Below are 19,124 nucleotides of genomic sequence, written 5' to 3'. Positions count from 1 at the left end.
CATGGCTAAAACAACTCACCTGTTCATCCTGATAATTTCTTTCTATCTATTTTCCTTTAAGGTCTTAAAATTTTGAGATTCGTGACGAAGTTAATATACCAATTCAAATTCATGAAATTTTTATACCTTTCATGAAATTGAAACATAAACAAATAAGGACGAAACTGACTCCATTGTTGTCCTAAATGGAGCTGAGCAATAATCGTATAACATTCGTAATATCCAAATACTCGGTTGCAATATATAGAGAACACTACTATTCATAGAGCAGCAGACCGATAATCCTCAAACAAAGTTTCACGTTTCTTGTTGTCTAGATAAGACAGTTTTGATGAACAATTTTATTTACTTATATTATAGGCGCTTAACCGTTTAAAGTGCTATGGTTATCCAACCAGGCGTCAGCCGCTTCTTCGTTGGACTTTATGGTGCACCAAGGAAATTTAAACCGTTCCTCTTCTTCTTCCATAGAGGTGTTCCGATAAAAATAAGTTCTTAGCCGGAAAATCATCTTCCATTCGCATAACACGGCCTAGCTAACGTAATCGCTGTGTTTTAATTCGCTTGACTATGTTGCTGCGTACATAAAGCTCGCACAGTTTATCATTAAATCTTTTTCGTCGCAAACGCCTAGAGTACCACAAACATTTCCAGGGCCGCCTCATCTGATGTTTTCATGGTACATGCTTCTGTATCATATAGCAGGAGGAGTACGATAATGGAATTGAAAAGCATGACAACCGTTTGTCGATAGAGGAATTTACTTTTCAATTGCCTATTTTGTTTATGGTGGTTCCCAAAGAGATGACATCTTTCTCTATTTCGAAGGTAAGGCTGCCAACAATGGCGTGGCTGCCAAGGCGCAAATTCGCTCATTCTTTGCTATACGATAGCAGGTACTTTGTTCTGTTTTCATTCACCATCAAACCCATCTTTTCCGCAGAACTTACGGCGCGGGTATTCAGGCCAATGTATATTATCCCGATAGGGGTAACACTGTCCGAAGACTTGTTTAGTTAGTACGAAATCCTTCCTAATTCCAACTGAGTTGATGGTGTTGCTCAACGATATTTTGCACAGCCGTATAAGTTTTAGAGGGAAACCAAATTCAGAAATAGCGGCATACAGGCAGCTCCTTTTCGTGCTGTCGAAGATGGCTCTAAATTCAATGAAGATGTGTTGTGTATCAAATATTTTTTCGCGAATTTTTTCAAGGATTTGACGCATAGTGAAAATATGGTCGATGGTAGATTAACCAGATCTGAAGCCACACATGTAAGGTCGAAAAAGCCGATTTACGGTGGGCTTTGATCTTTTTCCGCTTGACAGGTCACTAAATGGGGTATTAAGAAGGCTGATTCCGTGACAGTTTGCGCAGTTTGCAGAATCGCTCTTCTTGTGGACCGGTCAAAGAACACTACCACTCCATTCGTCGGACAAGCTTTTGTCATGTTTTGTAGGGAAGCTGATGTATTTCAATACCAACTGCTCGCCGCAGTGTTTGAATAGCTCCGCAGATAATGGGTAGTAGCTCAGATCATCGCACTTACCCCATTCTTTCGGTTGCACCGTGGTTCCGTGGCCGCCATTAACCATTTTTTCCACGGCGGCGTTACAAAGTATTTTAGAGATATGTATATTAAGAGACTGCTCCTCCATTCCATCGTGCTAACTCCTGGCCTCAGGTGTAAAGTTCGAGTTACGAAATCATTGGCATTTGGTTGCTATTGCAGTTTTTCGACGTCTAGATTTCTTTGTATTTTTTGTTCCTTGCTTTTAGCTGCGCATAGGCGGGCTATGTTAGGTCCTCGAATTCGTTTTTTTAGAATTTTAGAACATTCCTTGAAGTACGAGGATTGTTTTTGCGGGGAGAAAAATTACAAAAATGTTATCTACGCTACTTTTTTCCGGTAAGTAGACCAGGGACCAATCTTTCCGAATTCTATTCATGGTTCAATTGGCATGAAATTTGGTATACAGGTACCGATCTATTCGAATAAATTCTATTCATGGTTCGAATGCCAAAAACTCGGTATTTATCAAACCTTTGCCTATATTAGTATTTACGGCACCTTTTCTTGCGTGAAATGGTCTAGGGACCTACTGAGAATGAGACTGTGAATGAGGCTGGAACTGATTCAAGAACTGGGACAGGGACTGGGAGTGGGACTTGGACTAGGCATGGAACTGCTACTGGAATTGAGACTGGGACTGAGAGTAAATGAAAAGAAAAAGAATAACTCGAAAAAAAAGAGAAAAGGAGAAAGAGAATGATAAAGATATAGAGTAAGACGAAGAAAGATAAAAAACGATAAATGAAGTGGAAAATAAGTGAGGGAAAATATGCAGAAGGAGAAAGAGATGCAGAGAAAGAGAAAGGCAGAAAGAGCAGTGAATAAAAGGATAAGAAAAAGGGGTGGAGATAGGGATTGAACGAATTTAGTGCAGAACGACGTCTGCCTGATCTGCTAGTAATAAAATAAAAATTAAAAGATTTTCTTAACAGTTTAAAATTTTGAAATTTTAGAAATTGACGATTTCTAGAGAACAACCCATATAAATATATTTTGACTAATTTATTGCTGCATCTTTTTAATTTATGAAAAATTTTCAATTTTTTGTTTGTTTTTTGTTGCATATTATAGCTACACGATTATATTGACTTAAACAAGCAAACCGCAAAGTACGGCAAAAAAATTTATTGAGCCAAAAACCGCTATGCAATGGTGGATTTTCAATATTTCCAAACAAAATCCACTGTCTTTATAGCTGATGCTTTGGTATAGTTGTTACTGTTTGTGTATGTTATACTAAATATATACATACATATATATACATATATATATATATATATATATATATATATATATATATATATATACAGTTATATTGCACAACTTTTTCTATTTCGCATCTTACACACATGTTGGTTTTACATTTTTCTTGCTTTTTTCTGAAACATAAAAGAAAGCTTTTGAATACAATATGAAACGATATAAAGCTGTTTAAAATATTTTGTTTGAACGTGTGAATAGCATGCAGACTTTGCAAGCGTTTCCCCCAATCCTTTTATGTATTTTTGTTTAGAATTAAAAAAAAAAACAAGCAAAAAGTTATTTTCATATATTTTGGGGCTTTATAGAAAAACAAACTAATTCTGGAACAGTAGCGAACTATAAAATAGCAGAAGCAAAATTTCGTAAATTTTTCCTTTTTTTTTACAAAATAGTTTCCCAAACAACTTTTATGAATTTCGCAACTGAATCTATGTATGTCTTTAAAAAAAAAAAAAAATGTAAGGCGCGATAACCTCCAATGAGATCTGAGGCCGAGCTTCTCTTCCAATATGCGTCGTGCTCCTCTTGATTTTCCCTATAAATTGACCGGACGGGACCTACATGTTTTATGACCGACTCCGAACGGCCTCTGCAAGGCAGATGAGTTTTTCCTGAGAGCTTTTCATTGCAGAAATACACTCGGAGCGCTTGCCAAACACTTCCGAGGGGCGACCCCGCTTAGACAAATTTTCTTCTAATTGAAAAAAACCTTATTTCTAAAATTTTGATGTTGCTTTGCCCGTGGTACGAACCCAGGCCATACGGTGTGGCAGGCGGAGCACGCTACCATCACACCACGGTGGCCGCCAAGTTTTAAAAACGCTTTTCCAAAAAATCGGAAAAATTTATTTACAAATTTCTGATACTTTTTATGTTCGCTGCTGTAGATGAATTATTATTTTTTTTATAAAACCTCAAAATATCAATTCGGTTAAGAATATATAAACTAGATGTTTAAACGACGTAAGGTTGATCTCGCCAGTCAACAACGACCTCACGCAGACTGAATTTATCCAAAGTGTTACCAGAGTTTGTTAAGCGCACAAACGGAGAAACCGTAATTAGGTACCAGGACTTATAGAACCTAGCTTAATTGCTGCATTGAGTCCTGACAACTCAGCCGCCTCTAGTAGCTAAAGCGTTGACCTCGCGGTTGCAGGGAACCAACAACTCACACTTCCTACATCTGCTGTTACTGACGGAGTCTAATTTATAAACATGTGACACCAGCTGACAGTGTCCAGTTAGTACGCCTAACGTCAGCCTTAAATCTGATCTCAAAGATATGAGCCACTTTAAGAGTGTAACGCTTTTGGAAATTTTGCAGCCCCGCGCATATGTTCAAGTTCTTACTACATGATGGGTCATAAGCAACTCCTTTTTGATTTCGCCCAAACGGTTTGGGACGTCCAATGTTGATTCGTCGAGTGCTATAACCTCCTTTACCTACTCATCAGTATTTTGCATTCTATAACTTTATAACCGGGAACCCAGCATAGATGTAATGTCGGGCCGAGCGCAGTCTTTTCAATGCTTTAGACGGTTACGGTCGTTTAACAAAACAAGCCAATTGCTGCTGTTGGGTTAACTGGCGCCACCAAGAGAATTAAAATCGCTTTTTATCTGGTCCTTTCAAGGGTGGCGGCTGTCATCATCCTCTGCTTCCATAGGCGGGTTCCGATAAAAATATTTTCTTAGCCGGAACATTATCTTTCATTCGCAAAACATAAAGCAGGACTGGTACGGTAAGTGACTTGTTTATCATGATTTTCGTTTGCCGAGGGAAGACTTTATTTTGTAATTGCTGGATTTCAGCGCTGATGCTGTTGCTTGTGTTAATACGGTCTTCCAAATAAACTGAGTCTTTTACTATTTCGAAATTAGCGCTCCCGACAGTGGCGTGATTGCCAAGGCGCAAATGTGCTGACAGCAGGGACATTTTTTGCCTTCATTCACCATCGAACCCACATTTTCCGCTTCGTTTTCCAGTTTGGAGTAAATAGAACTTGCGGTGCGGGTGTTCAGGCCAATTATTAGAATACTATCAACGTATATATTATTCACGCGACTGCAGAATTAAGTACGCTTCCTCTTGAATTCATGCTGCTTTCTTCATCGCAACAATTTCTACCTTAAAGACACTGCAATGATCTGGAGGGATCTAACTTTTTCTGCAACGACACAGTAAACAGCAGAACCCACGCCTTCGGTTAATATGGAAACATCAGAATACACGTGTGTAGTTTTTTCTTCCATTTCCTCAACCATGCGGCAACCCTCCAGCTTTATTTTGGCCACACGATTTATTTCAAAGCTCAGCACGGCATCATATAGTCCGTTCGGGATATGTGTATTTAACGACGCTATATTTCTATCACTGAAGCTTGCACTCAAGCTGCCCCGAGGCCTTGGCCTTGTTACAGTTGCTAGCGCTATATCTTTGACAATTAGGTCTGCAGGTGGTGCAGCGGCTGTCGTCGTGGTGTGGCGGTAGCGTACTTCGCAAACCAATAACAAAAATTTATAACAAATTTTTTTGATTAGACACTAAGGATTTTTTTGGCCGGTTCGCCCCTCGGCAGTGGTTTGGAAAATATTTCAACGCGTATTTTTCTTTCATAAAATGCTTTTCGGTGAAAATTCATCTTCTTAATAGATGTCGCTCGAAGTTGGCATAAAGCATATAGGTCCTATCCCGTCAAATTGTAGGAAGAACTTAAAAGGTGCACCACTCAAATTGAAAGATAAGTTTGGCCTAATTCTGCTCGGAGGCAAATTGCGCTCTGTATTTTAAATTTTTTTAAGGTCTGCAGGTGGGATGTGCGCAATGGCATGCAATACTGCTGTTGGGAATAATTTTCAGGGCTCCCGTTATACTTATCATTGGTCATCAGCATACTCCTTCCGGTTTTTTGGTAAACGCACTTTTTTGTGTGGGTTTACACCAAACAAAGAACTCATAGCAAAGTTTTGCTTGACATTTGCAGTAAATAGGGAAAGTCTGGGCGATAGGCCTACGTGCATTCTAGCACCCTTTTGCATGCATATAGTGCCCCGAAGGCTTTCTTTGCGCTCTCTTATACATGAAGCTTCCACGACAACTTACTATGTAATATAATTCCTAGATATTTTGGGTCGTACTTTTCTGTTTAAAGTACTGAAACTGTGAATATTTAACTTTCGTTTCTTCCATAAGCCATTGACTACGCTTGTGATTCTTAACTGGTTAGTGAAATATTCTACAAACATAATTTAAGTGTATTATCCCAAATCATAGCTTTTCACACCAGTATGAGGTGGCTAAACATGAAAGTTAGGGCCCAAGTGCTCGCCGCCAAGGAAAACATATAAGGTGAACAGAAACCCAGGAAACGTTTCCTTCAGAGCCACAAGTGCTTGCGCCCAATTAAACGCATTACAAGAACAACAAGTAAGGAAGTATAAGTTCGGGTGAAGCCGAACATTACATACCCAGCTGTACACATGAAATGCTGTTGTTGTTTGTTTTGTGTGCTTAATAGTGTTATTAGGCTGCGCAATAGTACATATACATATGGTTCTATTCTGAACTAATTTTTCTTCGAGTTATGGCTGCCGAAACATAGAAAATTACTTAGTCATAAAAGGGGCGGTGCCACGCCCATTTTTTAAATTTGAAGTTTTTCCTATTTATTGTTATAAATCCACTTGGGAAATGAAATACGACGACACAACCCTTTTAAAAATCTTTTATATAAAAGTGAGTGTGGTCCGTAACCGATTTCGTTAATTTTTCTTAAAAGCATTTCTTATAGTAAAGGCAAACCTATCGTGTACCAAATTTGGTGAAGATATCTCAATATTTACTCAAGTTATCATGTTAGCGGACAGACGGACATACGGACGGGCGCACGGACGGACGGACATGGCTCAATCAAATTTTTTTTCGATACTGAAGATTTTGATATATGGAAGTGTATACCTATCTCGATTCCTTTATACCTGTACAAGCAACCGTTATCCAATCAAAGTTATAATACCCTTTGTACAAGTACAGCTGGGTATAAAAATTAGTTTGCGTCGCTGTTTAAAAAATAAATAAAATAACAACTAAAAACTAGTCGCCCTGCGAACGACCAAAACTTAAAAGAATTTAATTGTCAGAATTCTTAAAAATTTGCCACTGCTATTTTCGTACTCGCTACTGTATTTAATAAAAAACAAAATTTTCATTTTAACGGGCGAATACACACTTGGCTAAAAATTGTACACTATTGCATAACAGAAACAGCTTTGTTTTAGGGTTTAGCCGGTTTAGTTTACACAATGTATTTTTGCATTTATTTTTTAAAACACTTTATAGTTTAACAAAAATATGTATATTTTTCGCGCATTCCATGGATAGTAGTAACTTTCGGCTGATGAAGAATTTCGAATTTGCTTCTATATTTGACAGCTGTATCACTCCTATAGTTGAAGTCTTAGCCTGCATGCGCAGGGCACGAGCATAAAACATGCTCGATCGTTTCCTACATTAAACCGCATTTCTTACATCTGCTATCACTGACCAATTAATTTAAATGGATGTGGCGCCAGAAGGCAGTGTCCAGTCATAATACCTGTCATGAGTCTACAGTCCTGTCCTTTTAATGATAGAAGCAACTTTGTTAGTCTAAGACAGTTAAGTTGCGCACTTCGACTAGAAATCCACGCCCGTATCAGTTACGCAATATTATTTTTTTCCGGGTTCAATTTCGAGCTAAAGGCCTATAATAATAATTAAATTTTAAAAAAGTTTTTATACACTTTTCTCCTTTATTAGAAAATATTCCAATAAGCAAGGAGATAAAAACATCTTGGTTTATCAGAATGGCGGCCGCCGCGGTGTGATTGTAGCGTGCTCCGCCTAACACACCGAAGACCCTTGGTCTTTATTTTTTTAGAAACAAGTTTCTTCAATTAAAAGAAAATTTTTCTATTTCACTACGAGTGTATTTCTGCCATGAAACGCTTCTCAGTGAAAATTTATCTGCTTGCAGATGTCGTTCGGGGTCGGCATAAAAGAAGTATGTCCCGTGCGGCCAGTTTTTAGAAAAAATTAAAAGGAGAACGACGCAAGCTGGAAGAGAGATACTCGGCCTAAAATCACTTCGGAGGTTATCGCGCCTTACATTTATTTATTTTTTAAGGAATGTAGTTGGTAATATAATAGAATTGCCTTTATCAAGCTATGCCCCCTCATGATAATTGAATAAAACTAATTACTACGGTCGTTATCAATTTTGTGGTAAATAAAATTTTTATTAATATATGTCCGTTATGCGGGAAAGTCCCATATGTGTTTGTTAGCTTTTTCACATTGCAGATTACGTATACATTTAAATACATATGTTAACACATGCTTTTTTTGAATATATATGCGTTAAAAGTACTATATCATGCATTATAATCAAACAAAAATTGTTAACAAAAATAACAAACTTTTCACGAAGCTCATGCGTAATAAAAGTATTTAAAACTAAACTTAATTAAAATTCTATATTTCGAGCTTTTGTACTTACTCAATTTATGGATAGTGAAAATAAATAAAAATATCTTCGCACATTAGTTAGAATAAACGTCATATTTTCTATATTATTCTGCGCAACAACATAGATGCGGTAATTTAAAGCATGAATAGCTCGAAATAAGTCCCCGTATATTTTTTGGAGTTAACACAGGCTCTTTTATGCCTATAACTAATATTGTGTAACACCAACTAAAAGGCGTTGTCATTTTTATACTCAGCGTGCTTTGCATAACGGTTGGTTGTACAGGTATCAAGGAATCGAGATAGATATAGACTTCCATATATCAAAATCATTAGTATAAAAAAAAATTCCGTCCGTCTCTCCACCCGTCCGTCCGTCAGTCCGTCAACACGATAACTTGAGTAAATATTGAGATATCACATCGATTACACGGTTGGGAAAATAGCCAAAAAGATATATTTCATACAAAGAACCTGCAGTACTTAAGGAGACGGCACAAGGTAATGGTTTACAGATCGATAATCGAACCTCACTTCATATATTGTCCAACATTATTCTTCATTATGAGAGATAATCAAACTGACAAATTGCAAAAGCAACAGACCGGAGCTATGCGATTTATTCTGACACAACTATCAGAGATATGCTCGCCACTCTAAATTTGCTAAGCATCGAACAGGTACTGTTTTATCATACAATGAAGTTTATTAGAAACATAATAGAAGGCAAATTGCCTGATTATTTGAAAAGTAACATAAAATATGTAATAAATGTTCATTCCGTAAATACAAGAAGAAGAAATGATTTTACTCTACCTGCTTATAGAACAGAAGCAGGCAAATGCAATTTGTACTATAAAGGGTTAAGATGCTACAATGAATTACCAAATGATGTTAAATTTAATAACACCGTATGCCCTGGGTTCAACTCCCGGGCAAAGCAACATCAAAATTTTAGAAATAAGATTTTTCAATTAGAAGAAATTTTTTCTAAGCGGGGTCGCCCCTCGGCAGTGTCTGGCAAGCGCTCCGATTGTATTTCTGCCATGAAAACTCTCAGTGAAAACTCATCTGCCTTGCAGATGCCGTTCGGAGTCGGCATAAAACATGTAGGTCCCGTCCGGCCAATTTGTAGGGAAAAATCAAGAGGAGCACGACGCAAATTGGAAGAGAAGCTCGGCCTTAGATCTCTTCGGAGGTTATCGCGCCTTACATTTATTTTTTTTTTTTTTTTTAATGGAATTTAAACGCAAATTTTAAAATTGGTGTAGAACACTGCCATTCTAGTGCAAGATTTGCAAACATTCGAATCATCAATAGCATTGCATACATCCCGATTACTCTAAGCTGACACTAGGAAGCTTTCCCACGTACGCAAATAGTAGCCGAAACTCATACTGTAACGCTTCACTGAACCTAATAAGTTCATCGTCGTTCAGATGTTGCCTTCGCGCTTTAAATACGTTAACAGCGTCAGATACAACTGGCAAAATCCTTGCGTTGGTGTCATTCGTCTTTTATCCATCTCTCACTCCATTTGGGCAGTCAATAGATGTACATATATGGGGAAATCCGCCAAACTTTGGTTTTTTTGGAGAAACAAATTTTTTTTTGAAACTTGGTATCACGCAAATATTTTTTTGTTAGGAACTTTGAGGGGTAAATTGGAGCTATAGTGCATTGCCGTTACTCGTCTTACATAATGTCTCAAAAAGATATAGTCAAAAGATCGAGCAAAATATATATAAATTGAGGTCGCAATGTTAAATATACATTTATTTCAACACTTCTGTACCGATTATGTCGAAATTTTAACAAAATATGGAGATATATGCAGCTGTTAGCTATGTAAAAAGTTTTCATACCCGAGATCCGGTTTTGTAGATATTGATAAAAATATAAACCCGGAAAACCTAAATTTTTTTTACTTATTTAAACACTTCTTAACCGATTGTGTTGAAATTTTATCAGGATGTACATATCTATGTGGGGTATATTTAGGTAAAATTTGTTTGATACCCGAAACCCGATTTTAGAGATATCGTCAAAAATATGAAACCGGGTAACCGTCAAATATTTCATACCCGTTTATTAATTTTTTTTCTACACTACAGTAGTATACCATCAATTGCCTCATCTTCGAATATTCACGCAAGGAAAGTTATTGATGTTTGTACATGGGGCAAATATACGAAATTTTCGTCAAAAATTGGCAATCGTCAAAAAGTGTAGAAAATTTTTATTTTTTTTTTTTTAATTTTTATACCAAGGTTGTGTTTCTTTTCATTTACTTTTAAATTAAAACCTGGTTTAAAAAAAAAATATAATTTTTTTCTTTTTGACGATTGCCAATTTTTGTTGGAAATTTGGTATATTTGCCCCATGTACAAACACTTTCCTTGCGTGAATATTCCAAGATGAGGCAATTGATGGTATACTACTGTGGTGTAGAGAAAAAATTAACAAACGGGTATGAAGTGATAAAAGTAAAATTGTAGCTGTACCCACGAAAAAACATGCTCCTGAAAAAAATTTACGCAACCAAGTGCTTCCACTTTTCTGCCTCTACCTTCAAAATTGAAAGGGGCACATCGAATTTGAAGAGAGGTATTTTAGGTCCCTGATAGGCTATTAGCGTACATAATCCAAATTTCAATACTCAGTTGCCTCAAAAAGCTATAAGCAAAAAACTGTCAATATTAAAAATGACAAAAAAAAAGTATCGCTACTTTGATTTACGATAGTTTTGAATATTAGAGGGGCACATTAATTTTGCTCATTCTTTTAGAATCTCCGTCTCAAAAGCAACATTCAGTTTAAATTCCATAGCATTTCAGCGATTCCTCAAAATTTTATCGAAAAAATTCAAAAAAAAAAAATTAAGGGTATCGCTTGAAAAAGTGCAAAAATCGACGTTTTTACGTTTCGAAGTTCTGAAAAAACTTACTATCAACTTTCTTGATTTTAAAAATTATCAGATCGGATAGTTAAAAGGTCAAACTAAATGTCCTTGTACTTTTTTCTGGCCAGAAACGTGTTCTGCGAAAAATTACCATGGATCCCACCCCCGGTTTCGAAGGTACCCGCAGGTCTTTTTTCGGGTTTTCGTTAATATCTTTTGAACGAATTAAAATTTTTATTTTCCGCCTTCGGATTACTAATGCTGATGTCAAGACGCGTCGTTTGACACCTCTCTTGATATTTTTTGGTAGCGTATTAGCAGTCGACCCCTCAACAAGACTATTACCTGCGCAAAAATACTATGGAATCCACCCCCGGTTTCGGAGCGCTCCGGTGCCATTTTTCAGTTTTTTGGGAATATTTTTTGACAGGATTCCTCGTCCCGAGTCCAAAACGCATTTTTTTGACACCTCTCCCGATATTTTTGCACGAGTTTTTGCAGTTGTGAGCTAAAGTAAAGAATTACCCCGCAAGATCAAGGAATAGGAAAAATTGGGAAAAAGCTTGTGGCGTTAGCTTCCCTAAAATGGCTTAATTTTTTCGCTGCATTTTCAGGCCTGTGACCTTTTTGTGGGAGCTCAGAGAGTAAATTTGATGTCCAACTCCACTCCATCGCTATATTTACCGTCTTTGATGTAAATATTGTTTCCCGAATGTTGTAAGATAAAAAATATAATATAGTTTTATGTATGACTTAGCAGTGCTAATCAAGAGTTTGTAAAAAAGGAAAGTTGTCTCATCATCCCCAACGGTAATTCCTACAGTTTTCTACCAAAATATCGGGCAATACTTTCGCCGCTACAACGTGAAGGAAGGACGAAGGATAAGTAATAAAGTCCCTTCTAAATGTTCGTTTTTTTCTAAGTGACACCGTTGGAGCGAAAGGTCAATACTTCGCACGGAACAGCTGCAGCACACAAACGGATATGCATGATGTACCACGAATAAGTCGTGAAACCCAGACGCAGTAACCTCCCCTAGTTCCAGGGCCACCATTAGTTTACAAAGAGCGAAAATATACTATACAAGTATACGCAAAACGGCCCTTATCAGGGCCACCTCTAGTCAACAAAGAGAAAAAAAATGCTAAACTATTATACCTACGAAAAGCGGCCCTTATCAGAAAATTATGTTTGACATGCTATAGATTTACTTTTGGATTATTTATATCATCCATATGATGACAAGAAAAAAACTGGAGTATAACCGATACTGGAGTTGAAAGCGGAAATATTCCAAGCCGAAGTTTTGCCGTAGCAGGTACCGATACCAGATCCAGCCTAAAGCCGAAATTGCTACAAAAGCCTCCTGGCTAGAGCCAGAAGGAAACCTCGGAACTGTAACTGAAGTCAGTACTACAACCGAACTAGTATCCAAAAATTAAACCGAGAGCAAAATCGATTCCGAACAGAGGAGTCAAAAGAAAAATTGGATCAAAACAACCATGCAATGGCGCTGAACCCGAAAGTTCTGTGGCACAGCGACTCAATTTGAAGTTTTCAACACACCCGTGCTTTTTTTAATTAAAAAAAGATTACATCTCAAGACCTGAAGCACCATATCCTTCAAAGAAATATGCACCTCAAATACCTACACGACGAGTTTCCAACGTTAAACGTTATTATGTATATATGTATCTTCGATATTTATTAGGTTACTAAATTGCTTAATTTTTACTTTACAAAATACATGAAATTTTAAAATAAATCAGTAATTATTCATGAACATACTACTAACTCAGCATTTTATATACAATCTCATCCTAAGTTGTCAACATCTTTTGAAGACAGTAACGTTAGCACTCATATATACATGTATTGAAAATAAGGTCCACTACAAAAAATATTTAGCAATAGCAATAGCATTTCCCAATATAATTTTAATACTACAAAATAACGACCTTAGGCAGATAAAGTAGGAACTATATTTGTATCTCACTTTACATTAAACTGCTTTGGAATATAAATACATACATTAAAAGATGCATACAATACAAAACGGTCCCTTTTTTATATATCATAAACAAAATTAATATTGCGACCATTGGATATTTTTCAAATCAATTGGTTCTAGCACCATCTCCCATAATGCAGACATTTTACGTAAACGTTCGACATGTTTCATGCATGTATCTGTAATATAATCAACCTCTTCAGTCGTGGTAAAACGACCAATATCAAACCTATAAAAATTTAACAATAAATTACTTTCAAATTAACTAAACAATTCAGTACGGTAAACTCGTATACCATATTGAACTATGTACCAAATCCTCATCAGTTCCAATCGCACGTAGGATCCAGTGATGCAGAAGTATATACTGAGGCACTAGACAACGCTACATCTTTTAAGGCCATAAGTAATGGTAAATTTAATAAACCACTATACCTTTGCTCTGGATCATCATTACATATACCATGTGATAATCTTGAAGTGATGCGATCATATAAACGTTTCGACAGAAAATCTATAAATTTCTTATCATATTCCATTTCTTTGAGTGCAAGATAACATGCAGCACAATTTTAGCTCGTTCAAAAGATATTCCCAAAAAACCGAAAAATGACCCCGGAGTGCTTCGAGACCGGGGTGGGATCCATAGTATTTTTCCACTGGCGGCCTTCGCCCGCGCTTATAAAAAATTAATCTGGGTGGGTCCAACACCGGTTTGGAGACCAAAACTATATCTGCGCAAAACACTTGTGTCCACAATTTTTTTTGTGGGTACAATTTTATCAACATTACAGCGCGCACATGAAAATTTTCAATTGAAAATTTTCAACTTCTTTTGCAAATATCTCTTGTCCAACACAAAATAATTTACCTCCGCCTTCTGATTATTGTTGTCGAGGTCAATGCGCGTCTTTTAACACCTCTCTCGATATTTATGGACGCATATTATCAGTGTCATGCTGTCGTATAGAATTACCAAGAGTTGATGCCCTGGAAACGTTGAAGAAGTGATTCAGCTGCTATATGTAAATAAATAATAACAATAAATTAAATATATATCATTTAAAAATCAGCTAATTACCTTTATTTTCCATTAAAAATGCCTTTTTCCTCCTTCCTTCATCAGCAAACCAACTTTTTTGTTTTTTTGTTTTGGCTTTGTTGACGAAAATTACATATGACATTTTTCTTCTTCCATAACTTTTGACAGAAGAAACTGAAAGAACGATTGACAGTTTATGTACAATCGGCAACAACAAAATACACGGGAGGGTCGCATTTTCGCTAATGCTTCTACCTGGTAATTGTACCATGGTAAAACCCGAATATCCAAAAAAGTAAAAGTTTTTGAGATTTGCCCATATAAACTATTTTAATTAGATTATATATTAACTGCAATATATAGATATAAGCTAGGCTTGGTATAAGCTGTAAGAAATAAATTAATAAATAAATCTTCACCAAATTTGGTACACGAGCTTATCTGGACCCGGAATAGATTTGTATTGAAAATGAGCGAAATTGGTTTATATAACATTTTGGAAAACACAAATAACCCAATGGAAGTGGCACCGCCCACTTGTGATAAAATCAATTTTAAAAATATTATTAATCATAAATCAAAAATCGTTAAACCTATCGTAACAAAATTCGGCAGAGAGGTTGTCTTTATATAAGGAATGCTTTGAAAAAATTAACGAAATCCGTTAATGGCCACGCCCACTTTAATATAAAAGATTTTTAAAAGGGTCGTGGACGAACAAAATAAGCTATATTTTTACAAAAAAAAACTTTATATCCATGGTATTTCAGTTACCAAATAGATTTATAACAATAAATAGGAAAAACTTCAAATTTTAAAAAATGGTTGCGGCATCGCCCCTTTTATGACTGAGCAATTTTCTATGTTTCGGGAGCTATAACTCGAAGAAAAATTAACGGATCGTAATAAAATTGGGTACACAAATTTTACCTACAGCAGAAAATATTTTTAGGAAAAATCTAGGGAATCGGTTAAAGACCACGGCGGCTTCGATATAAAACAAGTTTAAAAGGGTAGTAGACTAGAATAAAAAGCTATAACTTAGCAAAAATAGTTTTGTAACAATGGTATTTCACTTATCAAGTTTTATTGTTAGAGGAAATGGGAGGCATGTTTTTTTTAAACGGGCGGTGCGACGTGTTATGTAGAAAAGTAATTTATCTGAAATGAAATGTGTAATTGAAGCTCACGCTGAGTATATAAAGTTACGTTACACCCGAACTTAGACACCTTTACTTGTTTAACTAAATCTTGTAGATCTGGGAATGACTCCATACAACCGCACAATCATGAGTTACGTGTGAAAAAGGGTTTTCATGCTCTGGACACACAAGTCACTTAACACTAAATCGTTAAAAAAGGGCCATATAAATACTTTCAAGTCCTCTTGATAAAACTTTAATTGTTTTAATATTATTCTGGTAAAATTTTAATATCTCAGTCCATTTATAACGCACAAAAATGCCAAAGACTACAGCACAATGAGGAGCGCATCCTTTTTGCTTAAGGTTCTAGAGAGGCTTCTGGGCATTAGCTGTCAACAACAAAAGGGCATACCTTTCACAGTCACATCATGCTTACATAAAGATCAGCTCAACAGAAACCGCCCTCCAGGAGCTCTTTCTTGATGTTGAAAAATCACTCCACTAGAAATATTTTACCCTAGTTGCCTTCCTACACATAGAGGGTGCATTCAATAATATAGAATCCAATGCTATAATCAAAACCCTCCAAGAGATCGCAGTAGATAACCACATATGTGATTGGACACAATTAATGCTGGAGAATATAAAACGGTGACAAGGGCTCGAAACGAGAGAAGAACAGCTCAGGGTGATGTGCCTTCCCCACTACTGTGGATTGCAGCACTACTATGGCTTGTAATTACGTAACGGTTGTAGCGTATATGAACGATGTTAGTAAGGACAGCTTAGCATATAGATACTACCTATAACTTAATTCTGACGTTATTTTCACTAGAAGTTCAATTTATGAGTTTGTGGTGCGTTCCCGAAAAAACTTTTCAAGCACTTTGCTTGGGATAAATTTTGTATAAAAAATAAATTAAATACAATTTTAAATGTGTTGCTGTAGTTGTTGTATTAACGAAAAAGACACCCCACGAAAGTTTTGGGGAGTGTGATCGGTGTTGATGTTCCTTTGATGGATATAGATCCGGTACGTTTCGGTAACAACCTTAATTGAGGTACTAGCGCGTTCATCTCAGGAACGATAAATATGAGCACATGAAACATTCTTGGCCATTCCACTCTCATACCCCTTATTCCATGAGGAACTTGTGGTTGCTAGAGCCTCACCTGCCTGATACATTCATATTTCTAACAGGATTCCCCTCGCATAGTTGAGGTTGACAATTGAATTGCAGAAGCCCCATAAATCCCTAATTTCTTTGCTGAATACCAGTTAGGTTATTCCAAAACCAATATCAAACTTAAAATGTTCTGGAACAATAGAAAGAAAACTGCTGACCATCTAAATTCTCCACCTCGATGATTTTGTACCATATATAAATATACATATCATCGATGAAAATGCAAAACCGCATATCATTTTTGTAACAAAATCTGGCCTTATTTGGAGGCTATTCATTAAATATTTTAATGAATTATGAACTAGATGTGATGAGCATAAAAAGTAAATCTTATGGCGAGAACTTCAAATATTTTATTTTAACATTGTGATATATGTTAAGAAAATTTATGTGCGGTTTGCAGTAACACACAGAAGAAAGCTAATAGCACCTTTAATATACACGCGCACATGCTATATATCTATTTGTATATATTTATCTGATAAAAATAAAACAAAAATTGTATCAATTTGTATAAGCCAATATGTTGATTCACATAAATATATATGTACACATTTGCTCTTCGTCTAGGTCAAGTTGCAAATATACTCATATTCAGAAGGGACAGCAGCCGTTGTGAATGTGTTTGAGTAGACATACTAGATGACAATAAAACCCCTTTAGCTATTCACACTAATCATTTCAGACTCAACATTGCAATATCAAAGTAGATAAGAGAACTTCAAAACATAGCTACAGATATGATATTTGATGTCAGTATTAGCTTTTAGTAAATGTTACATGTAGATGTGTTTGTATGTTTATTATTTTTTGTCTCTAATTTTTTCTTTGGGTATTGGTCATTTTCAGTTTACTTCTACATAGTTTTTACGAGCGAGTCCTTTTTATTGGTTTTCCCTTTCTATGCCTTCGCCTTGCTCAAGATAACATTCTTACAAACTTTTGCTTAAGTGATTGTACAACTAAAGCTTTTTATTTACTTTAGCTTCATTTTTTTATTATTCATCTTTTTGTCCGATGATTTTACCCTTTGCTGCCTTTCATAGTTTTGTATCATTTATTATTGTTATTATTATCCTTTTTTGGTTTGTGTGTGTTTTGAATAGCATTTTCTGAAATCGGTTAAATTTCTTTTTTCTTTGCTCTTGGTCAAAGGGTTGAAGTTATTATACTAGCAATGCTGTTTGAGCTGTTCAGTGTGAAAAAGGGATCACGAGACTTTATAAAATTCAAATATACATATATGCCTATATGCAGCAGTCAAGTATTCATACATATTTGTGGATATGATAGTTAAGGAATTTTGTTATCTTACAAAAAGTTCATGATAACTTTTCATTACATATGAATGGTTTGTGACTATTTCCTTTGGCCTTTTGTTGAATATACTCAGCTGAGCAGAGCTCACAAAGTATATTAACTTTGTTCGCATAACGGTAATCCGTAACGGCATAAACTAATCGAGATAGATATAGACTTCTATAAATCAAAATGATCTGGTCGAAAAAGAAATTTATTTAGCCATGTCCGTCCGTCCGTAAACACCACTTTAGTAACTTTTGAGGTATCTTGATGAAATTTGGTACGTAAGTTCCTGGGCGCTCATCTGAGATCGCTATTTAAAATGAACGAAATCGGACTACAACCGCGCCCACTTTTTCGATATCGAAAATTTCGAAAAACCGAAAAAGTGCGATGATTCATTGCCAAAGACGGATAGAGCGATGAAACTTGGTAGGTGCGTTGACCTTATGACGCAAACTAGAAAATTGTTAAATTTTGGACAATGGGCGTGACACCGCCCACTTTTAAAAGAAGGTAATTTAAAAGTTTTGCAAGCTGTAATTTCACAGTCGTTGAAGATATTTTGATGAAATTTGGCAAGAGAGTTACTCCTATTCCTATATGTGAGCTAAATAAAAATTAACAAAATCGGATGACGACCACGCCCACTTTTTAAAAGTCTAATTTTAACAAAAAATTTAATATCTTTACAGTATATAAGTAAATTATGTCAACATTCAACTCCAGTAATAATATGGTGCAACAAAATACAAAAATAAAAGAAAATTTCAAAATAGGCGTGGCTCCGCCCTTTTTAGTTAAATTTTTCTAGAATACTTTTAATGCTATAAGTCGAACAAAAATTTATCAATCCTTGTGAAATTTGGTAGGGGCATAGATTCTATAACGACAATTGTTTTCTGTGAAAATGGGCGAAATCGGTTGAAGCCACGCCAAGTTGTTATACACAGTCGACCGACCGTCTGTCCTTCCGTTCGGCCGTTAACACGATAACTTGAGCAAAAACCGATATATCTTTACTAAACTTAGGTCACGTACTTATCTGAACTCACCCTATCTTGGTATAAAAAATGGCCGAAATCCGACTATGACCACGCCCACTTTTTCGATATCGAAAATTTCGAAAAATGAAAAAAATACCATAATTCTATACCAAATACGAGAAAACGGATGAAACATGGTGAT

General features: G+C 36.0%; 1 protein-coding gene and 1 long non-coding RNA gene across 5 annotated transcripts in view; both read right to left on the bottom strand.

Moving 5' to 3' along the window:
* LOC137252581 (uncharacterized) overlaps nucleotides 1–19,124 on the bottom strand; it is a 687,899-nt gene that overhangs the window by 481,448 nt on the left and 187,327 nt on the right. The gene's annotated exons all lie outside the window — the stretch shown is intronic.
* LOC137252627 (uncharacterized) lies at nucleotides 13,115–13,879 on the bottom strand. The gene is made up of 3 exons (XR_010953633.1): nucleotides 13,696–13,879; nucleotides 13,557–13,635; nucleotides 13,115–13,489 (listed from the first exon to the last, which is right to left on the bottom strand). It is a non-coding gene; the product is annotated as an uncharacterized lncRNA (long non-coding RNA).

This window comes from Eurosta solidaginis, chromosome 5 (genome assembly GCF_040869045.1).
Source record: "Eurosta solidaginis isolate ZX-2024a chromosome 5, ASM4086904v1, whole genome shotgun sequence".
NCBI classification, from domain to species: Eukaryota; Metazoa; Arthropoda; class Insecta; order Diptera; family Tephritidae; genus Eurosta; species Eurosta solidaginis.
The sequence above is the reverse complement of the archived record's forward strand: the minus strand, read 5'-3'. Positions and strand labels throughout refer to the sequence as shown.